Source organism: Oncorhynchus masou, unplaced genomic scaffold, assembly GCF_036934945.1.
Source record: "Oncorhynchus masou masou isolate Uvic2021 unplaced genomic scaffold, UVic_Omas_1.1 unplaced_scaffold_1232, whole genome shotgun sequence".
NCBI classification, from domain to species: Eukaryota; Metazoa; Chordata; class Actinopteri; order Salmoniformes; family Salmonidae; genus Oncorhynchus; species Oncorhynchus masou.
Genome location: NW_027002127.1, coordinates 48,211 through 72,853, shown reverse-complemented (window position 1 = coordinate 72,853; position 24,643 = coordinate 48,211). Strand labels below are relative to the sequence as shown.

At 41.9% G+C, this 24,643-nt stretch overlaps 1 pseudogene; it reads left to right on the top strand.

Annotated features, from left to right (window-relative positions):
- The first annotated feature begins 2,369 nt into the window (after positions 1–2,369).
- Positions 2,370–24,548, top strand: LOC135530003 (myosin heavy chain, fast skeletal muscle-like; annotated as a pseudogene).
- Positions 24,549–24,643: the final 95 nt, after the last annotated feature.

The following is a 24,643-nucleotide window of genomic DNA, read 5'->3' as shown; positions in this document are numbered from 1 at the left end:
AGCTCAGCTGCTAAGAAGTTAACTTCAGAGTGTAATAAACGTTTGAGGCAGTTATATCGCTGTCAGCAATATGAGTGGATAAGATTATTGAAATACTGGACTGGTGATATGTGTCATAAGAATCCTACTGGACCGTTTTAGCCAACTGACATGTGAGACATATAAAAGTGCCTCCAGAATCTTCAATAGGAACATGGGTCATTCCACATGATCAAATCAAATTTTATTGGTCACGCACTTTTAGCAGATGTTATTGCGGGTGTAGCGAAATGCTTGTGTTTCTAGCTACACCAAGATTGGACTTTTCAATGTTCAATGTTCGCTTTGAACAAAAATATTTCAAAAGGGAACAGATTCATCATATCAAAACGAGAGTTCAGTTTACGTTGACCTTAAAATGAAAAACATGACATAATTAATAATCTTCCAACATGTATTTGTCATATTAACAAAACAACTAGCAATGATACAATTATGATGAAAACTTGGAGACATTTTGGGGTTAAGGAGGTTAAAATCTTCCTAGAAGTCACAGAGGGTTCACAGAGGGACATTCCTAAATGCATTTTGGGGTTAAGGAGGTTAAAATCTTCCTAGAAGTCACAGAGGGTGAACAGAGGGACATTCCTAAATGCATTTTGGGGTTAAGGAGGTCAAAATCTTCCTAGAAGTCACAGAGGGTGCACAGAGGGACATTCCTAAATGCATTTTGGGGTTAAGGAGGTCAAAATCTTCCTAGAAGTCACAGAGGGTTCACAGAGGGACATTCCTAAATGCATTATGCCACTTTAGCAAGTCTTGATTCATATTAGAAATCAGAGCATTTCATTTAATACAACAGGCTTTTAAAATGCAATATTTGTACACAATTTCTACATAAAATGTCAAAGGGATGTGAAAGGGACTCATTTCATGGAACGACTATCAAACTGAAGATAAATAAACTACATGACCAAAAGTATGTGGACACCTGCTCGTCGGGCATCTCATTCTAAAATCATAGGCATTAAAATGGAGTTGGTCTCCCCTTTGCTGTTATAACAGCCTCCACTCCTCTGATAAGGCTTTCTACTAGAACATTGCTGTGTGGACTTGCATCCATTAAGCCACAAGCAACGTGGACTCAGTCCATTACAGTATATGAGGTTCAGTGGAAGTTACATTGGGAAGAATCAAACTTTTGTTATCGTCATAATTATTAATAATGACATCTATCATTTACGTAAATTCAGTGAAATTCAATTCAGAGACAAATATGACATTAAAAAGTAATGTCATGGGAATGTGGTGCTCCTGGAAGTGGGAGGTGCTAGTGAGACACAGAAATAAACAGGTCTCTCATCCAATACATGTCCTTTCCCAGAGTGGTCCATAATTAACTTTTGCTTGGTTGGCACTTCCAACCAGATATAAGGAGGCTGAGGCCCCAGCATCCATAAGTCAGATACCTTCTTCCTCTGTGGTAAGACCTCTACATCTCCTTAGATGTTTACATTTGTCTCATCTTTGTACTCAGCATCTGAGGCAGTAGCTAACTGCACTGTTTGAATTGACTTCTGCATGTCTCTTGTAAGATTTGACCATAACGCAATCAAGTGGCACTTATAAAAATATATATATATTTGTATCATGTGTTATACTTTAAATGTGTTTTATTTCAAATCTGTAACTTTCATTTACAGTCAAAAGTGGTGCTCCTGCACTTGAAAGGGTGTTCTAGAATGTAACTGGGTTTCCAGGGGAATTTATTTGCATTCCTGACAGAATGTGTAGTAAAGTGAGTTGGTGTTCTAGAATGTATCTGGGTTTTCAGGGGAATTTATTTGAATTCCTGACAGAATGTGTAGTAAATTGAGTTGGTGTTCTAGAATGTAACTGGGTTATCAGGGGAATTTATTTGAATTCCTGACAGAATGTGTAGTAAAGTGAGTTGGTGTTCTAGAATGTATCTGGGTTTTCAGGGGAATTTATTTGAATTCCTGACAGAATGTGTAGTACAGTGAGTTGGTGTTCTAGAATGTATCTGGGTTTTATGGGAATGTATTTGAATTCCTGACAGAATGTGTAGTAAAGTGAGTTGCCACTAGGAAAATTAAAGTTACCAGTTGCACCTGTAGTTGAATTTGACATGTAATGATTGAGTTAAATGTTTTCTAGCCCTTCAGGGGATAAATGATAAGGCTTTAGACTGGTGTGTTTTCACAACACTCTAATGTGTCACAGGGTCCTCCAAGAAGTACACATTCATCTGTAGGAGGGGAAAAAGAAGGTGAGACATGGTTTGACTCTTCACATAAAAAGTGTGAGAATATTCTGAGCGATACCGCTCACATAACTCTGTTGACTGGGGAGGAAGCACCACAGAGTCAATCATGTTTCTTGTTTTATCTCTTTCCTAGTTATCCGTCACCATGAGTACGGACGCAGAGATGCAAATCTACGGCAAGGCTGCCATATACCTTCGTAAGCCTGAGAGGGAAAGGATTGAGGCACAAGCCGCACCCTTTGATTCAAAGAACGCCTGCTACGTGACAGACAAGGTGGAGCTGTACCTTAAGGGTTTAGTCACTGCCAGGGCAGAAGGGAAATGTACTGTAACAGTTACGAGACCTGACGGAAGTAAGGAGGTAAGTCTGATCTGAAAAGTATTCAAGTTTAATTTTGTGAATTTACTCTATTTCTTTAAAAAATCACTGAAAATCCAAACAATGTCTATAAGGCAATAAGAAATCAGTTACAAAAAAAAAGATTAAGAAACATTACATTATGTTTTACAGACAAAGTATCACCTTAAAACACATACTTTTAATTGCTGCTATTTAAAAATGATATAGAATGTTGACTAGTCAAGAATCACCAGTTATTTGTCAGTGGGTGATAACTAAGTAGTTGGATTAAATGTGGATATATATTTTTTAAATGATTCAACTTGTATTTAATGAGCAAAAAGCATTCAGTCATGTCCACTTTGATCTGTGTGTAACCGAGATTTCTGACTGTTTCAGGAAGGAAAAGAGTTCAAAGATGCAGACATCTATGAGATGAACCCCCCTAAGTACGACAAGATTGAGGACATGGCCATGATGACCTACCTGAATGAAGCCTCTGTGTTGTATAACCTCAAAGAGCGTTATGCAGCATGGATGATCTATGTAAGAAACCTGCACATACAAACACACACATACATGAACATAATAAATATATACATACAGTACTACACATACATGAATGGTAGAAACCAAAACATATCAATACAGTCGACCCACATCAGTTTACCAAAGTACACCCACATCATCACATCAATCCAGGTAAATGTCAATCTGACTTTGTTATTCTCCTAAATTAATTATGCTTTCATCCAGACCTACTCTGGGCTCTTCTGCGCCACGGTGAACCCCTACAAGTGGCTCCCTGTGTACGACGAAGAGGTTGTCAACGCCTACAGAGGGAAGAAGAGGATGGAGGCTCCACCCCATATCTTCTCCGTCTCTGACAACGCCTTTCAGTTCATGATGATTGGTACGAAATCTCATGGATGGATGGATGGATGGATGGATGGATGGATGGATGGATGGTTGGTTGGTTGGGTGGTTGGTTGGTTGGTTGGTTGGATGGATGGATGTATTGTTTGGTTGGATGGATGGACGGATGGTTGGTTGGTTGGATGGACAGATGGTTGGTTGGTTGGATGTATTGTTTGGTTGAATGGACGGATGGATGGATAGATGTCCATAAGTGCATATGGAAAGATAGATCCATCCATCAATGGAAATTAAAAACTGCCTCAGTCAGGTATCTAATGTTTTCTAACAGTTTCTAACAATATTTGATTTTCACTAAGCTATCACTACAATGGAACATTTTCAAAAATTAAATTCATGATGATGCTATGAATTAAATAATGTCCCCATAATGTTGCTTGAGTATGATAAGTAATGTGTTTTTTGGTTCCAGATAAGGAGAACCAGTCCATCCTGATTACGTAAGTTGTTTACTAAAATGTCACTTGAGGAAGTGTTTCTATTGTAATAAGTTGGGTCACTTGGTGTGATGAAATACATGACAATATGAATAGATTAGAGCATCAGGCTATGTGTAATAACGAGTCGATGAGTGGAACTATTTGTTATTGATTTACTTATCTTAGAAAACAGGTATTTTTCAATGCTATTTCTTGGTGAAAGCCAATCTGACACTCAAACATGTAACTAAAACCCCTCTTTCTCTGTCATATAAACCAGCGGAGAATCCGGTGCAGGAAAGACTGTCAACACCAAGCGTGTCATCCAGTACTTTGCCACCATTGCAGTGTCTGGTGGCAAGAAGGAAGCAGACCCCAACAAAATGCAGGTAAGTTGTTCTTATGTTTGCCTTCTCATCACATTTCAGTTTGGTTTTCTGAGCAAACTTTTTTTCCAGCTGTGAATCATGTTTCAAGAAATTTGTTCAAGTCATAGAGAAAAACAAACTTTACCACTTTACCAGTTTTTGAGCAACTTGTGTTTGTCTCAATCAGGGGTCTCTTGAGGATCAGATCATTGCAGCTAACCCTCTGCTGGAGGCTTACGGTAATGCCAAGACAGTGAGAAACGACAACTCGTCTCGCTTTGTAAGTATGAAGGGCGACTGTGGAAGTTACCTTATATTGGAAACATGTATTTCAGTAGTTCCCTTTTGTTAAATCAATAGATGTCCAACAAACTGTATAATTTAAAAGGGTCTATCAAAGTAAAATGTTAGATTATTTTGTTGACCTATTTCTGACCCCCATGCTCTACTACAGGGTAAATTCATCAGGATTCACTTCCAAGCTGGCAAACTGGCTAAAGCTGACATTGAGACCTGTGAGTTGGCTTTGATTATTTCTCAATGCTTTCCTAAGTTCACAGATAAAATGTAATTATATAATCTCCATTTTATCGCTCTCTTTCTCTCTCAGACCTGCTGGAGAAGTCCAGAGTGTCCTTCCAGCTGCCCGATGAGAGAGGCTACCACATATTTTTCCAGATGATGACAGGCCACAAACCTGAGATAGTTGGTATGACAAAGTAGAGGTTCATGGGAAATTATTTCCACCCCCATCTGTGGAACTTGTTAAAAATATTCATAGTCCACACTAATAATACTATTACAATGATTACATCCAAGGTAACAAGGCATCTATACATTTGGAAGGTCTCTGGGAAATATCTCTCAAGTAATGCACTGTGATGCACTAGTCCACATCTCAGTCTCCTCTTTTGATGCTATTTATTATATACTACATGTATTATTGAGTCCTTCTATTGAGTAAAGAAGGGAGAGACACTGTAAAGTTAGAACAGCAGAATTCTAAGAGATTTAACTGACAAGCTGTTCTCCGTTGTCCACAGAATTGGCGCTCCTCACCACCAACCCCTACGACTTCCCCATGTGCAGTCAGGGTCAGATCGCTGTGGCCAGCATCGACGACAATGAAGAGCTGGATGCCACAGACGTGAGTTAAACAAACAGTCACGTAAAGCATCCCCAAGAGAGCTAAGTGCCTTGTGGAACTGTGTAACAAACTCCTTTTGTGTTTCCATCACTAATGTGTTGGCATCGAGTAATCTCTATTCATCACATTCGTTCTGGAGTGAGCCGAGAACTGTAGTGTAACTGAGCAAACTACCATTCAGTTAATCTCTGTTGTACTTCGTCTTTAATGTCAGGATGCCATCACAATCCTGGGCTTCACTAATGATGAGAAGATTGGCATCTACAAGCTGACAGGAGCTGTAGTGCACCATGGAAACTTGAAATTCAAGCAGAAGCAGCGTGAGGAGCAGGCCGAGCCAGACGGCACAGAGGGTGAGTCCCACTCATAGATATACAATATGTAGAGCATTAGTCCCATTCCCCAACATAGAAATAGAACACCTAAGACAGACAGTGCCACATGAAAGTCAGGCAGGAGATCATTTTTGGGGACCAAATTACCACCTTCAGTTATGATTTGAGAAAACAATTTGTCAATGTGACATCCAAAACAAGTGATCTTGTGTCCCTGAGTCTGTTGTTGTTGGTTCTTTCTCCAGTGGCTGATAAAATCGCCTACCTGCTGGGCCTGAACTCAGCTGAGATGTTGAAGGCTATGTGCTACCCCAGAGTGAAGGTCGGCAACGAGTATGTGACCAAGGGACAGACTGTGGCTCAGGTAATGTGGCCAAACATGGCATCTACCTTTTTCTGAGAGAGTAATTATTTTCGGAACGAGTGCATTGCTTTAATTGAATAGTGATGTTTTCTCCCAAGCTCGTATAACCTTATCACTGGACATGGTCAATATCTAATGTATTAATTTGAGGTATTATCATTGCAGGTTAATAACTCAGTCATGGCTCTGGCCAAGTCCATCTATGAGAGGATGTTCTTGTGGATGGTCATCCGTATCAATGAGATGTTGGACACCAAGAATCCAAGGCAGTTCTATATCGGTGTGCTTGACATTGCCGGGTTTGAGATCTTTGATGTGAGTATGAGAGCAGAACAAGACAATTAGTTGTGATTGAGATGGATAAAAAACTTGTATGATGAAATGATCCCTTTTAAAATTCCATCAACAGTACAACAGCATGGAGCAGCTGTGCATCAACTTCACCAATGAGAAACTGCAACAGTTTTTCAACCACACCATGTTCGTCCTGGAACAAGAGGAGTACAAGAAGGAGGGAATCGTCTGGGCCTTCATTGACTTCGGCATGGACTTGGCTGCCTGCATTGAGCTTATTGAGAAGGTAAGATGTCTGTGAGGATTATAATGGACCGTAACAGCAAAGCTCATATGGAGCGCTGTGTGATATATTATCACAGTGGTAGAACATATACAGTATTTAAATCACTGGGGCTGCCAATCGAGTCAAAAAAATCCATAATACAAACTGTGTTGTGATAATTACGTTGTTTGCTCTATAACCAGGCAGCAGGTAGCCTAGTGGTTAGAGCGTTGGACTAGTAACCGAAAGGTTGTAAGATCAAATCCCCGAGCATTATAATGGGCCATAACAGCAAAGCGCCTAGCGACCGTTATTATCACAGTGGTACATTGCATCTGACTGTTGAGATCTCAATATGTTCCCTGAATCCCAAAATGAATATCATCCTATAATAGCATGTTTGCTAAACTAATAAATATGATCTTAAATCATGCTAATTTGATATACATCTCTTTTCGTAAAGCCATTGGGCATCTTCTCCATCCTTGAAGAGGAGTGCATGTTCCCCAAGTCTTCAGACACTACCTTCAAGGACAAGCTGTACTCCCAGCATCTTGGCAAAACAAAGTCGTTTGAGAAGCCCAAGCCTGCCAAAGGCAAGCAAGAAGCCCACTTCTCCCTGGTGCACTACGCCGGTACTGTGGACTACAACATCACTGGGTGGCTGGAGAAGAACAAGGACCCCCTGAACGACTCAGTTTGTCAGCTGTACGGGAAGTCAGGAGTCAAAATTCTGGCTGCCCTGTATCCCCCTCCCCCTCCTGAGGGTAAGACTGGCCTCACGTCACAATATGACTTAAATGTAAATGTAATATTTAACTAAATACTAGTTATAACTCAGAACCAAATGTTCTTTAAAGTCTTTCAATGTATGACAATTTCTTAGGGTTTATCACTGGGCTGATTTACTAATACACTTGGTTAATTTAATAAAACAATAGATGTTATTTAACACAATCTCATTGGCAGCATTTGCCTCTAGATAAGTGTGAAGTTAACCAGAGATTCTCTGGTTTATACAGTGGGGCAAAAAAGTATTTAGTCAGCCACCAATTGTGCATGTTCTCCCGCTTAAAAAGATGAGAGAGGCCTGTAATTTTCATCATAGGTACAAATATGACAGACAAAATGAGGGAAAAAATCCAGAAAATCACATTGTAGGAGGGTATATAACAAAGTATTGAGATAAACTTTTGTTATTGACCAAATACTTATTTTCCACCATAATTTGCAAATAAATTCAGAGATTCTCTGGTTTATAATTAGTGTGCTTGTTGAAGACAAGACAAGACTCTAGATTTCTTACATACTTATTCCACCCGCTCTAGGAAATGTACTTTTCTAGTTATATTTAACTTTTCCCCTTTTTAACAGATAAAGCCAAGAAAGGAGGCAAGAAGAAGGGTGGTTCCATGCAGACTGTGTCCTCCCAGTTCAGGGTGAGCTTTTGAAATGTGTAGATTCAGTCCTTTAAAAGGTGCATTGATTATCATAAATGGTGTCTGTGAAAATGGTTTGTAACCCCCTTACAGGAGAACTTACATAAGCTGATGACCAACTTGAGGAGCACTCATCCTCACTTTGTGCGCTGCCTGATCCCCAACGAGTCAAAGACTCCAGGTACAGGAAATATTGAGTTAAATATGTCATCTTATCAGTATAATATCAGTAACCTTAACGATCCCAATCTATAACCTGTTTATTAGTATTAAAAGAGACTTGTTTTGTTTTACCAGGTCTGATGGAGAACTTCCTGGTTATCCACCAGCTCAGGTGTAATGGTGTACTGGAGGGTATCAGGATCTGCAGAAAGGGATTCCCCAGCAGAATCCTCTATGCTGATTTCAAACAGAGGTACATTCACACAAACACACACACACACACACACACTGAGCCACCCGGGAGGCCCCAAATTTGGCATATTTTAAAACTGTCTTCTCATTCAGGTACAAAGTACTGAATGCCAGCGTCATCCCTGAGGGCCAGTTCATGGACAACAAGAAGGCTTCCGAGAAGCTGCTTGGGTCCATTGATGTGAATCATGAGGATTACAAGTTTGGACACACCAAGGTCAGTCAAAAACCCCCAGAAAAATCTGACAACAAAACACAACTTGAATAATAATTTAAACCCGTACCATATAAAATCTCTGCAGGTGATCTATCCATCCTTTTGTTCTTTCTTCTTCATTTAACTAATGGAAAATGTGGAAAAACGTTGTAGTGTTTTTCTTCAAAACAAAACATTGTGTTTTTTCTTCAGTAATGCAACACAAGTATAGAAGAGAAACTAAAGTCATTATCATGTGCATTGTGTTAGAGTGGTATGGCTGCAGTTATCTGTATCTGAGTACATTATTAATATATATATTTTTTTTCACCTTTATTTAACCAGGTAGGCAAGTTGAGAACAAGTTCTCATTTACAATTGCGACCTGGCCAAGATAAAGCAAAGCAGTTCGACACACAACGACACAGAGTTACACATGGAGTAAAACAAACATACAGTCAATAATATACAGTATAAACAAGTCTATATACGATGTGAGCAAATGAGGTGAGATAAGGGAGGTAAAGGCAAAAAAAGGCCATGGTGGCAAAGTAAATACAATATAGCAAGTAAAACACTGGAATGGTAGATTTGTAATGGAAGAATGTGCAAAGTAGAAATAAAAATAATGGGGTGCAAAGGAGCAAAATAAATTAATTAATTAATTACAGTAGGGAAAGAGGTAGTTGTTTGGGCTAAATTATAGGTGGGCTACGTACAGGTGCAGTAATCTGTGAGCTGCTCTGACAGTTGGTGCTTAAAGCTAGTGAGGGAGATAAGTGTTTCCAGTTTCGGTGCTTTTTGTAGTTCGTTCCAGTCATTGGCAGCAGAGAACTGGAAGGAGGGGCGGCCAAAGAAAGAATTGGTTTTGGGGGTGACTAGAGAGATATACCTGCTGGAGCGTGTGCTACAGGTGGGAGATGCTATGGTGACCAGCGAGCTGAGATAAGGGGGGACTTTACCTAGCAGGGTCTTGTAGATGACATGGAGCCAGTGGGTTTGGCGACGAGTATGAAGCGAGGGCCAGCCAACGAGAGCGTACAGGTCGCAATGGTGGGTAGTATATGGGGCTTTGGTGACAAAACGGTTTGCACTGTGATAGACTGCATCCAATTTGTTGAGTAGGGTATTGGACGCTATTTTGTAAGTGACATCGCCAAAGTCGAGGATTGGTAGGATGGTCAGTTTTACAAGTGTATGTTTGGCAGCATGAGTGAAAGATGCTTTGTTGCGAAATAGGAAGCCAATTCTAGATTTAACTTTGGATTGGAGATGTTTGATATGGGTCTGGAAGGAGAGTTTACAGTCTAACCAGACACCTAGGTATTTGTAGTTGTCCACGTATTCTAAGTCAGAGCAGTCCAGAGTAGTGATGTTGGACAGGCGGGCAGGTGCAGGTAGTGATCGGTTGAAGAGCATGCATTTAGTTTTACTTGTATTTAAGAGCAATTGGAGGCACGGAAGGAGAGTTGTATGGCATTGAAGCTTACCTGGAGGGTAAGTGTCCAAAGAAGGGCCAGAAGTATACAGAATGGTGTCGTCTACGTAGAGGTGGATCAGAGACTCACCAGCAGCAAGAGCGACCTCATTGATGTAAACAGAGAAGAGAGTCGGTCCAAGAATTGAACCCTGTGGCACCCCCATAGAGACTGCCAGAGGTCCGGACAGCCGACCCTCCGATTTGACACACTGAACTCTATCAGAGAAGTTTTTGTTCTTAACTGACTTGCCTAGTTAAATTTAAAAAATATATCCTCTTAAATATAACATTTTCGGCTTTGGAGAAGGCACGAGAGATTGGCTAAAGCCATGCCAGCTAGCTTCAAAAGGCAAGGCAATCATTTGAGAAACCAAGGCTGTCGAGTCTGCCGATGAGGATGTGGTGATTGACAGAGTCGAAAGCCTTGGCCAGATCAATGAATACGGCTGCACAGTAATGTTTCTTATCAATGGCGGTTAAGATATCGTTTAGGACCTTGAGCGTGGCTGAGGTGCACCCATGACCAGCTCTGAAACCAGATTGCATAGCAGAGAAGGTATGGTGAGATTCGAAATGGTCGGTAATCTGTTTGCTGACTTGGCTTTCAAAGACCTTAGAAAGGCATGGTAGGATAGATATAGGTCTGTAGCAGAACAGCTGCATATCACGGGGGCTGTTCGATGCTAATGCAGAACGCCATAGGATGTTTTTCTGTTGGTTAAGGGCAGTCAGGTCTGGGGAGAACCAAGGGCTATATCTGTTCCTGGTTCAAAATTGCTAGAATGGGGCATGTTTAGTTAAGATGGTTAGGAAGGCATTTAAAAAAAATATCCAGGCATCCTCTACTGACGGGATGAGATCAATATCGCTGAAGTTTTTCAGGGAGCGTTTGACAGTGATGAGTGGAGGTCGTTTGACCGCTGACCCATTACGGATGCAGGCAATGAGGCAGTGATCGCTGAGATCTTGGTTGAAGACAGCAGAGGTGTATTTAGAGGGCAAGTTGGTTAGGATGATATCTATGAGGGTGCCCGTGTTTAAGGCTTGGCGAGGTACCTGGTAGGTTAATTGATAATTTGTGTGAGATTGAGGGCATCAAGTTTAGATTGTAGGATGGCTGGGGTGTTAAGCATGTTCCAGTTTAGGTCGCCTAGATGGAGGGCAATCAGTTCACATATGGTGTCCAGAGCACAGCTGGGGGCAGAGGGTGGTCTATAGCAGGCGGCAACGGTGAGAGGCTTGTTTTTAGAGAGGTGGATTTTTAAAAATAGAAGTTCAAATTGTTTGGGTACAGACCTGGATAGTAGGACAGACCTCTGCAGGCTATCTTTGCAGTAGATTGCAACACCGCCCCTTTGGCAGTTCTATCTTGTCTGAAAATGTTGTAGTTTGGGATTAAAATGTCAGAATTTTTGGTGGTCTTCCTAAGCCAGGATTCAGACACAGCTAGAACATCCGGGTTGGCAGAGTGTGCTAAAGCAGTGAATAGAACAAACTTAGGGAGGAGGCTTCTAATGTTAACATGCATGAAACCAAGGCTATTACGGTTACAGAAGTCGTCAAAAGAGAGCGCCTGGGGAATAGGAGTAGAGCTAGGCACTGCAGGGCCTGGATTCACCTCTACATCGCCAGAGGAACAGAGGAGGAGTAAAATAAGGGTACGGCTAAAAGCAATAAGAATTGGTCGTCTAGAACGTCTGGAACAGAGAGTAAAAGGAGGTTTCTGGGGGCGATAAAATAGCATCAAGGTATAATGTACAGACAAAGGTATGGTAGGATGTGAATACAGTGGAGGTAAACCTAGGTATTGAGTGATGAAGAGAGATATATTGTCTCTAGAAACATCATTGAAACCAGGAGATGTCATTGCATGTGTGGGTGGTGGAACTAATAGGTTGGATAAGGTATAGTGAGCAGGACTGGAGGCTCTACAGTGAAATAAGCCAAGAAACACTAACCAGAACAGCAATGGACAAGGCATATTGACATTAAGGAGAGGCATGCTTAGTCGAGTGATCAAAAGGGTCCAGTGAGTAGAGAGGTTGGTTGGGGGTCACGGCGATTTAGACAGCTAGTCAGGCCATCGGTAGCAAGCTAGCATAGGATGGAGGTCTGTTATTAGCCACCTCTTGCGTTCCGTCAGTAGATTAGTGGGGTTCCGTGAGGTAGAGGGGATTAATCCAAATCACACAACAACAAAAAATCAATAGATATAGTTATAGAGGCCCAAGAAGAAAAATAATAATAATAATAAAAATAAATGAATTGTCCGATTGTCTTTTCAGATAGCAGCCGATAAGACAGCTTATGGTTAGCGGGCCACAGATGGGCGTTCAGGTAACGTTGCGACGGAGGAGCCAGCCGGATAATTCCTTCGGGTAGATAACGTCGGCAGTCCAGTTGTGAAGGCCCGGTGGGGCTTCGCGTAGGCAGTAAAACGGGTCCGGATAGGTGACTGCAGCCCAGGAGTGATTGATGGAACTCTTCAGCTGGCTAGCTCCGGAATAATTGATGTTTGCTCCGCAATCGACGAAAGCCAATAGTCACACGGATAGCAGCTAGCTAGCTGTGAGATCCAGGTATGAATGTCCAGAGTTCGCGGTTGAAATCCAGGGACATGGAGAGAAAAATTGGTCCGGTATGTTCCGTTCCGAGCCGTGCTGCGCCGTACAAAACTGGCGATAGATTTTCGAGCTAAAGGATAGCTGACGACCACAAACCGTGGTTAGCTGACTACTAACGATTAGCCAGTAATGAAGCTAACTAGCTTCTGATTAGCTTCTGATTAGCTTCTGGATTAGCTTCAGGGAGTTTCTGGCTAGCTTCTTGGAGGATTACAGATTTGAGGTAAATAATACTTTTTTATAAATATAAATTGGTGAGGCGGGTTGCAGGAGAGTGTTTTGAAGATGAGTTTATGGAAAATTGAAAATATATATAAAAAGGTATGTGAAAAAAGTTGTAAATATATATATATATATACGGGACACGTCAAGACGAGGACAAAAGACGTCTGAACTGCTATGCCATCTTGGAAATAATCTACAACTGTACAATAACTAACAACTTGGAAACAACCTATCCCATGGTTTGTTTGTAACCATTGCAAAGTTATTGTTGTTTAAATCAATCAAGTGGTGTTGTTCCCCTCTTTTGATTCAACCATTTCTATCTGTCACCATCTGTGGTTCCATTGACCATGTTAACCTGTGTCTCAGGTGTTCTTCAAAGCCGGTCTGCTGGGTGTCCTGGAGGAGATGAGAGATGAGAAGCTGGCTGCTCTGGTCGGCATGGTCCAGGCTCTCAGCCGTGGGTTCCTCATGAGGAGAGAGTTTAGCAAGATGATGGAGAGGAGGTGAGGAATAGTAGACATTTTGGCAAAGCTTTCTGTCAACCACTTGTATCTAATGCATTATGATTACATACTGTATATGCTGTGAGTTGTTCAGAATGAGAAAGTACATCTTATAATGGTCTACTACAGCTTTTGGGTTCATTCATTTAGTCCAGAAATGGATGTAGCAACTAAGGATTCTAGCTTTATAGCTGCAGTTTGGGATTTGGCTGTTCAATTGTCATTTAATGTGTGATATTAACCCATTCATTTTTGAAGAATATAAAAATGTCTCATGAGCTTAGCATAATCTGTCAGTCCTTGCATTTAGAGCAGGGGTGTCAAAGTCAAATGGACGGAGGGCCAAATAAAAAATTTAGCTACAAGCCGAGGGCCGGACTGTTCGAATGTTCATTGAAAAATTTTTAAATGACGCATATAGTCTAGTGAACCTAATTGAACCTACTGAAAACCTAACAAATATATTCCAATATGATCAGATAAATAAAGCAATATTTTCTTATGGCTCTGTCAGTAATCTTTAATTTTCAACAGACACAAAAGACAAATTTCCTTTATATAAAAATCCCCATAACATGAACATTAAATGAAAGAAACCGGTATTCAAGGCACCATCAGTAGCCTATATTTTCTATTTTAGCAAAAGTGGGCTAAATTTACTTCAAAGAAAAAAACAATAATAGCAATTTTCTATCATCCACTCAACTGAAATATTTTTAAAATATAATTGGATTGAAATACAATAAAATAAAGTGCAAAAAATAAAGTGCAAAAATGAAAATTGACAACTGGGCAATGTCAGAAATGTCGGTGCTCTCATCCACAGCCAAGGAATATGCAATGAAATATTTTCCCTTTTTCACAAGCTGCTCTTTTAGATTGATGGACAACTGGTCTACTCTCTCGGCAATGGTGTTTCTGCTCAGACTCACATTTAAAAAGAGTTGCCTTTTTTCTGGGCAAACTTCGTCACAAACTTTAATCATGCAGTTTTTGATGAAATCCCCCTCCGTAAATGGCCGGGCTGATTTAGCGATCTCTTCTGCCAAAATAAAACTGGCCTTGACAGCAGCCTGGCCTTGTGATTTGGCTTTTTTGAACAGAGCCTGTCGAGATTTGAGGCCTCGTTTTAATTCCTCTGCCTTTTGTAGCCTTTGTTCCATGTCCATATTCTTGTTTTTGTCCGCGTGTTTCGTTTCATAATGTCGTCTCAGATTATACTCTTTCAGTACCGCCACACTTTCTCCACACAGAAGACACACAGGTTTTCCAGCTACCTCCGTGAACATATACTCCGACTCCCACCTTGTTTGAAACCCCGGTTCTCAGTGTCCACCTTCCGTTTTGCCATTTTTGATGGGTATCTGAAAGTTAATTTTACTGTGATGCTGACGACTGCTGTGCCAATAAATATTGAAATGAAGCAGCCTACTGCTCGGTGCGTCACCGTTGCATTGTGGGAAATGTAGTATTGGTGCGTGTAAAAGATCTGCGGGCTGCCGGCTTGCTGCGGTCTGCGGGCCGGTTCTAATAATAAATCAAGATCATCCCAGGGGCCGTAAAAAACCTTCTCGCGGGCCGGATGTGGCCCGCGGGCCTTGACTCTGACATATGTGATTTAGAGTCTTTGAATTTAAGAGGGGTTACATTTCCCTAGCCCCTTTCAGCTGTATACAAAAAGTGATGGGGTTCCATTTAGTTATTCTTGGATTCCCAGATTGTAGCTTTATGAAACATCCCACTGGTCATTTCAACCCCCAAATTAAATGTGATGACATTGAAACAACCTGGATTTAAAAAAAAGTTATCAATATAAGGGAATTTTGATTTTTTTTCCACTCAACTTTGAACCTAAATCCAATAACATGGTGACATTTCTGTTGTTTTCACGTTGAATTCACGTTAGACCAAATATACATCAAAAATAGACATTGAACTGGGATGTCACTCACCATCTGTCCTTTCTGTTGAACAGAGAGTCTGTCTTCGCCATCCAGTACAACATCCGCTCATTCATGAATGTCAAAACCTGGCCATGGATGAAGTTGTACTTCAAGATCAAGCCCCTGCTGCAGAGCGCTGAGACTGAGAAGGAGCTGGCCAACATGAAGGAGAACTATGAGAAAATGAAGACAGATCTGGCCAAGGCTCTGTCCACGAAGAAGCAAATGGAGGAGAAGTTGGTGGCCCTGACACAGGAGAAGAACGACCTGGCGCTCCAAGTAGCATCTGTGAGTCAGCAACGACCTTCAGGAGGGCACATTTACATATACATGAATACACACACATACACACGCATATGAACACACTAAAGTATGTGGCCAACTGACACATTTTCATTGCCAGTGTTATATACTTTGTAAAATCCATTAATTTCTTTTGATTTGCTCGACCTTCAATACACAAAGTGAGGTCTCTGATTTTGTTTCTCCTGTTCTGAAACCAGGAAGGAGAGAGTCTGAACGATGCTGAGGAAAGGTGTGAGGGGCTCATCAAGAGCAAGATCCAGCAGGAGGCCAAGCTCAAAGAGACGACCGAGAGGCTGGAGGATGAGGAGGAGATCAATGCTGAGTTGACTGCCAAGAAGAGGAAGCTGGAGGATGAGTGCTCTGAGCTGAAGAAGGACATTGATGACCTGGAGCTCACCCTGGCCAAAGTGGAGAAGGAGAAGCACGCCACTGAAAACAAGGTCTTGTGTCTTACTATAGACAGTCTAACCAAACAATAATCCAAACATTAAACAACTCAAAACACAGCTTAACAGAAATGGAATTCAAGTTGTATTGTGGGTGCAGGAAATATTATGACACAATAGGGAATTTCAGTTGCGGGGTACTTCCAACATTCATTGCATGTTCTGCTCCCCTCATTTATGACTTTCACTCAGTACACTGGCATGGTGAACACTGACATCTAGTGTTGAATCTATAGTACAGTCAATTTTGATGAAATGTTTTATCTAAATGAAATGAATGCAATATATAACAAACTAAATCTCCCCTTTATGGTGAAGTATAATTATGTTGTGGCCATTTTCAGGTTAAAAACCTGACAGAGGAGATGGCGTCTATGGATGAGAGTGTTGCCAAGCTGACCAAGGAGAAGAAAGCCCTCCAAGAGGCCCACCAGCAGACACTGGATGACCTGCAGGCAGAGGAGGACAAAGTCAACACTCTGACCAAGGCCAAGACCAAGCTGGAACAGCAAGTGGACGACGTGAGTTAACATTTTGGCCATGATAGTGTGTAAGATGATATTATCTTCAGTTGTTAAGATTTTAACAATATATGTGTTTTTATCTTCTAGCTTGAGGGTTCTCTGGAGCAAGAGAAGAAGCTCCGTATGGACCTTGAGAGATCCAAGAGAAAGCTGGAGGGAGATCTGAAACTGGCCCAGGAGTCCATAATGGACCTGGAGAATGACAAGCAGCAAGCTGATGAGAAAATCAAGAAGTAAACACAAACAAATGAGAACAGTATTACCTACTATAATGGTTGTTCTTGACTAACTATTGTAATTATGAATTATTATTTACATGTGACTCTTTAAAGCAAAGTGAATGGTATGATCCTCTGCCTTTAAACTATTGAACCAAAAACAACTCTACAGTCAACCTGTTTGTGTTTCTTAGGAAGGAGTTTGAGACCACCCAGCTCCTCAGCAAGGTTGAGGATGAGCAGTCTCTGGGAGCTCAGCTGCAGAAGAAGATCAAGGAACTCCAGGTACAGTACAGGATATAAGCTCCAGTACAGAAAAGCACAGACTTGAATCATTTCCTGAAAAACATTATTCTGGAAGCAAACATTTTTCCAGGTGGCTTCTGATGGCTGAGTAGGTTGGAAGATGGTGGTTCTTAACATTGAGGTTTTGGCTCCTGAATGATACACTGTCTACTGAATATATTAGTGTAATTGGCTTCGTATTAAACACATTTATGCAAAATATACATACTTTTATTATTTTGTTGAGTTTCAATTGTTTCAACTGTATTGTAGTGTTCATCCCCCTGCTCCTACCCCTGTTCTAGGCCCGTATCGAGGAGCTGGAGGAGGAAATTGAGGCTGAGCGTGCTGCCAGGGCTAAGGTTGAGAAGCAGAGGGCCGATCTCTCCAGGGAACTTGAGGAGATCAGCGAGAGGCTGGAGGAGGCTGGAGGCGCCACTGCTGCTCAGATTGAGATGAACAAGAAGCGTGAGGCTGAGTTCCAGAAGCTGCGTCGTGATCTTGAAGAGTCCACCCTGCAGCATGAGGCCACAGCCGCCGCTCTGCGCAAGAAGCAGGCCGACAGTGTGGCTGAGCTCGGAGAGCAGATCGACAACCTGCAGCGCGTCAAGCAGAAGCTGGAGAAGGAGAAGAGCGAGTACAAGATGGAGATTGATGACCTCTCCAGCAACATGGAGGCCGTCGCCAAGGCGAAGGTGAGTAGTGATGTTTTGGTCAAGCAGTATAGAGGAGAGTCAACTACATTACCATTCAAGTGAACTGAAGTTGACAGGAGTCCCACATATAAAGTAATGATGGAACGTGTTTCACTAACAGGGCAATCTGGAGAAGATGTGCCGTACTCTTGAGGACCAGCTGAGTGAGCTCAAGACTAAGAATGATGAGAATGTTCGCCAGGTCAACGACATCAGCGGACAGAGAGCCAGACTCCTGACAGAAAATGGTACCATCAACAATGATCAACAACCCAATCCTTTCCTTCAGTAAAACACAATAACGTGTTGGGGGCTGTATCCACATAATTTATACTGTACTATTGCCCTATGATACCTCAGAATCCATTTTCAATCTTAGAAAACAGTGACCCTATTAACAAGATGTTCCTCTGTCCCTGCAGGTGAGTTTGGTCGCCAGCTGGAGGAGAAGGATGCCCTGGTGTCTCAGCTGACCAGAGGAAAACAGGCCTTCACCCAGCAGGTGGAGGAGCTGAAGAGGGCGATTGAGGAGGAGGTCAAGGTAAGGGACCCAAAATGGACTCCACGTCCACAGAGTTTAGAGCTTTTTCTTCATATAGATGTGACTGTGACTACGCAACCCTCTGAGACTCCTACGGTCTCTCCACCCTCAGAGACTCCTACTGTCTCTCCACCCTCAACTCCTACTGTCTCTCCACCCTCAGAGACTTCTACTGTCTCTCCACCCTCAGAGACTCCTACTGTCTCTCCACCCTCAACTCCTACTGTCTCTCCACCCTCAGAGACTCCTACTGTCTCTCCACCCTCAGAGACTCCTACTGTCATTTGTTTGACTCTCTCTCTAATCTGTCTTTGTCTTCGTCTTTCTTTCTCACAGGCTAAGAACGCACTGGCCCACGGTGTTCAGTCTGCCCGCCATGACTGTGACCTCCTGAGGGAGCAGTTTGAGGAGGAGCAGGAGGCCAAGGCAGAGCTGCAACGCGGCATGTCCAAGGCCAACAGTGAGGTGGCTCAGTGGAGGACTAAGTATGAAACTGATGCTATCCAGCGCACAGAGGAGCTGGAGGAGGCCAAGTGAGTTACACGCAACAGAAAAACTCAGATATGGTGTGGATGGTGAGGGTGGTAGGAGGCTCTGACAAAATGTTACGTCAATATGTATTGTCTGTCAAAATAAAAAATTACACCATAAAACCACCCTCTGTTGTCCAACAGAAAAAGCTGGCCCAGCGTCTTCAGGATGCTGAGGAGACCATTGAGGCGACCAACTCCAAGTGCGCCTCCCTGGAGAAGACCAAGCAGAGGCTGCAGGGAGAGGTGGAGGACCTCATGATTGATGTTGAGAGAGCCAACGCATTGGCCGCCAACCTTGACAAGAAGCAGAGGAACTTTGACAAGGTGAAAATTAATAAACCTATATTTTCTCATCAATTTTGTAATTGTTGCATATTTCTAATTTAATAACTCTTCATCTATGACTTCTCATGAAAATCCTATGGATTCTCCTAGGTTCTGGCAGAGTGGAAGCAGAAGTACGAGGAGGGCCAGGCTGAGCTGGAAGGAGCTCAGAAGGAGGCTCGCTCTATGAGCACTGAACTCTTCAAGATGAAGAACTCCTACGAGGAGGCTCTAGATCATCTGGAGACTCTGAAGAGAGAGAACAAGAACCTGCAACGTGAGCATTTGACAGCAGTTCTATTTCATTCATGTTTGACTAGTGTTTTGAAAATGGAGGGAACTGCAATCAAAATGAAAATTACACCATTTCAGAAAAGCCATGTTCAGTATAATTTGTATATATTTTACTTGTAGTTGGTATTCCTTTTAACATTCCAAATAAGTGGTCGGCGATTAGATGTGCAAGATCCTATGAAGAGCTGTTAATTAATTAACTGTTTATATGATTTAATGTCAAATTCTGCGCATTGGCATATCCACTGAAAACCCCCAAAGTCTAAACGTCTTGTGTGTGTGTGCAGAGGAGATCTCTGACCTGACTGAGCAGATCGGAGAGACTGGCAAGAGCATCCATGAGCTGGAGAAGGCCAAGAAGACCGTGGAGACAGAGAAGTCTGAGATCCAGACCGCTCTGGAGGAGGCTGAGGTACAAACTACAGCTGTTTGATGGGGAAAGCACTGTTACGCTAGCCAATGCCAGCTACAGTCCAATAATCCCTGTATTGGAGTTTATTGTAGTCATTTATATTTAATTCCTACATCCAAATGTATTGAACACAATTGGCCTGACTGCTTCTGTTTGTCCAGGGAACACTGGAGCATGAGGAATCCAAGATTCTGCGTGTGCAGCTGGAGCTGAATCAGATCAAGGGTGAGGTGGACAGGAAGATCGCAGAGAAGGACGAGGAGATGGAGCAGATCAAGAGGAACAGCCAGAGGGTGGTTGACTCCATGCAGAGCACCCTGGACTCTGAGGTCAGGAGCAGGAATGATGCCCTGAGGGTGAAGAAGAAGATGGAGGGAGACCTGAACGAGATGGAGATCCAGCTGAGTCATTCCAACAGGATGGCCTCTGAGGCCCAGAAACAGCTGAGGAATGTCCAGGGACAGCTCAAGGTAAAGGGACTGGGACATCAGGCTCAAACACCTGAACATGGAGAGGGATTTGTTTGTGAATCTGTAGAAAATAATAGAACAGAGGAATTGAATAGAGTGAACTATGTGCTGTAGAAAGGTAGGGATACTGTGGAAATTCTTACCAATGAATATTTCTATCACTGATTGATCCTATGTGTGAACATTTCTATCAGCCATCCTATCACCTCTACTTCCACAAGTCCTAATGAACGTATGTCATTGTGAACCCCAGGATGCCCAATTGCACCTTGATGACGCCGTCCGTGTCGCAGAGGACATGAAGGAGCAGGCAGCCATGGTGGAGCGCAGAAACGGTCTGATGGTGGCTGAAATCGAGGAGCTGAGAGTTGCTCTGGAGCAGACAGAGAGAGGCCGCAAAGTGGCTGAGACTGAGCTGGTAGACGCCAGCGAGCGTGTTGGACTACTGCACTCCCAGGTATGGGTCAAAAGCCATTTCTAATGAAACTCAACCAAGCATACAGTTTAAACACACCTGGAATTTGACAGTGCTTGCCTTAGATTTTTAGAATTTCAGTCTTGTGACTTGCAAGTAATCTTGAGAGTCAAACAAATCATCTTGTGTCCTTCTTAAGAACACCAGCCTTCTGAACACCAAGAAGAAGCTGGAGTCTGACCTGGTGCAGGTGCAGGGAGAGGTGGACGACATCGTCCAGGAGGCCAGGAATGCAGAAGAGAAGGCCAAGAAGGCAATTACTGATGTGAGTCCTTGATTTACATCAACTTAATTGGTCCCTAAGGTCCAATGGTAGCTGGGCTGGTTAAGAACCACAAAGATCTGAGAGGGACGTTATGATTGGTGCATAAATGAAACAAACTACTTTTCCAGGCGGCCATGATGGCTGAGGAGCTGAAGAAGGAGCAGGACACCAGTTCTCACCTGGAGAGGATGAAGAAGAACCTGGAGGTCACAGTCAAGGACCTGCAGCACCGCCTGGATGAGGCTGAGAATCTGGCCATGAAGGGAGGCAAGAAGCAGCTCCAGAAACTGGAGTCCAGGGTGAGTTACCAGCAGGGTGAATTTGGGGATGGATTAAAAAACAGTTTGCTGGAACAGTATTTGATCATGTAAAATACACAGGAGCATTATGTCATGACTTTTTCTCACCTTGATCAGGAGTTCACAAACTTCTTTGCATCAGGGACCCCTTCATAATATCAGAACCCAACTCTTACTTCACAGTTTTACTATGACTTCAGCAGTGCATGGTTGGACTAATCAAGTTTTGGCCCCTGGGAAAGAACATAAAAACATTACTCTCTAGAAAATTGTGCTTTTCCACTGGAGCATTTTGTAATTACTTTCTCTCTCATTAACCCACCTAGACCAGGGGTTCCCAAATGTCTTTGCATCAGGGACCCCTTCATAATATCAGAACCCAACTCTTACTTTAGAGTGAGATATAAACATTATCCACACAGTTTTACTATGACTTCAGCAGTACATGGTCGGACTAATCAAGTCTTGGCTGCTGGGAAAGAACATTTGACAGTCGCCTCTTGGCATCAGAGGGAATATTTTCCCGTTTTAAAGCATAAATTACAGTGTAATTATGTTCAAAACAAAGAACATTGGGAATATGTTATTCTTATGTTATGGAGTTGAGAAGAATTGGAGCCAAGACCTTCAAATAAAGTCAAGATATAAACATTTATTTATCTAGTCGTTTCATTTAGGCTTGTACAACTCTTTCAAACTGCAATTTAATTAATAGATTCAATAATAATAATAATACAAATTTCTGATACATAAACCCACATTCATCCAATTCATCTCATAGTAATATTTGAGTTACATCTAGTTACAGTTGTTTAATTTCTCTCTCCAGATCGCTATCAGCTACATGTCTCATTCACTCTGCTGCAAAAGGGCCGTTACTAGGGAAGCTAGCGTTGCTATGCAGGGCTACAACCTTGAAGGCTAAAGGCTAAATTAGCTTGTAGGCTACAGGATTTTCTTAAGTTCATAAAAACATAACATCTTAACAAACATTACTCTCTATAATATTGTGCTTTTCCACTCGCTTACCTTCAAAATAATGACATACAAATGTATTTATGTCGGTGCTTCTGTCTTGCTGTGGACTCACTTGGCAAACTTCGCAATCCCCCATAACAGAAGCAAACTCATAACATTAAAACAGACGAGTGGCGGCCTCTATTGGCCATACTGGTACTGCAACATGCACTGCTCAATGCACAACAAAATCGGTCAAATCAAACAAGAGTCCTATATATTATAACTACAAGAAGAATTGAGTTTAAAAATATATATATATAATTTTTGGAATAATGTGCCTTCCAGTATCCCTGTGAGCCTCCCAGGCCCATGTTGTACACCTAAGGGTTTAGAACATAAATAGTGGATTCATAATATTACATTGTATTGTATTGTACCTTCTAATCTTGTTCCACAGATCCTTGGTAGTTTCATCTGTCGTTGCTAGCAATATTCATGAACAAATTTAAGTGTAAATTCCACTTTGGGAACCACTTGGAAAAGTACATAATGAAAGACAACAATTGTGCCTCCTTGACTGGGTAGAAGACTCATCCTCTGTTTTACAAAAATGTGTTTCACCACCTCAAATGCCTAAATGTATTTGTTCCACAAAGGTGCGTGAGCTCGAGACTGAGGTGGAGGCTGAGCAGAGAAGAGGTGTAGATGCAGTAAAGGGAGTCCGCAAGTATGAGCGCAGAGTCAAGGAGCTCACTTACCAGGTAAGAGAAAGTGTCAAGTTTGTGAAGAATGAACTAACACAGACAGGTTTGTGTATAAAACTATTGGGGCATTGATTCTTTGCTCTTCTCCCACAGACTGAGGAGGATAAGAAGAACGTTAACAGACTTCAGGACCTGGTGGATAAGCTGCAGATGAAAGTGAAGGCCTACAAGAGGCACGCTGAGGAAGCGGTGAGTCACTGACACAACTTCATGTCCATACAACTTAGTTTGACGTGTTGCTACAGCAACAACACATCAGTCAACAATGACAATTGACAGTGCAAGTAAATGCTGATGAAATGATGCACATTTCTAAATGCCTCGTATTCGTTACAAACTTACAGGAGAGGGGTTGAATATTAATTAGCTGCACCAGGGGCTGGTCAAGTGATCGTGCTGGAGGCAGTGGTTTGATCCCCTGTTCTGCCACTCACTTCCTCTGCTGTATCATCTAGCTCCCTGTATACATTGTTATCCTAAATCTCTTTTTTTGTATTTAAAATAAAAACAAAAAAAAACTTTAAAGTCATCAGAATATTAATTTGCTACCTGAAGCATCAAACTTTTTAAATGCTGATGTTCTGCTCTCCCTCTTTTCCTCACCCAGGAGGAAGCAGCAAACCAGCACATGTCTAAGTTCAGGAAGGTTCAGCATGAGCTGGAGGAGGCTGAGGAGCGTGCTGACATCGCTGAGACTCAGGTCAACAAGCTCAGAGCCAAGACCCGTGACTCTGGAAAGGTACAGAACTGCTTCTAAACCTGTACCTGACTCATGTTCAGATATGACCACATCAACACCACCTATGATTCAGTCTCCTCAGAGGTCAATACAGACCTTATACACTCAACTGTATTGAAGATCTCTAAGAAGAACATTTCAGGAAGGGCTAAACAATCTAATGAGAGTTAATTCAGTTGGTACTTCAACATCAAATATCCAAGCTGAGCATTGAGCACTAAAGACTTGATCCATTATATTATATCCATATATTTATCATGATCATTATTATTACTGATCCATTATATTATTTATTTTCTTACAGGGAAAAGAAGTTGCTGAATAAACAAGACCAAAGAATTGAAGATCAAAGTCTTACCATTTTCCTGTGTTGCATAAAATATGATTTTCATGGTGAAATGTTGAGCATTGATTAAAAACATGTGGATCTACATACACTTCCTTTGTGACTGTGGACTTATTACTCAGCAAACAGCTTTTTAATACTATAAAAATATTGTACTTTAAATAATGGAGCAATCTGGGATTCCAA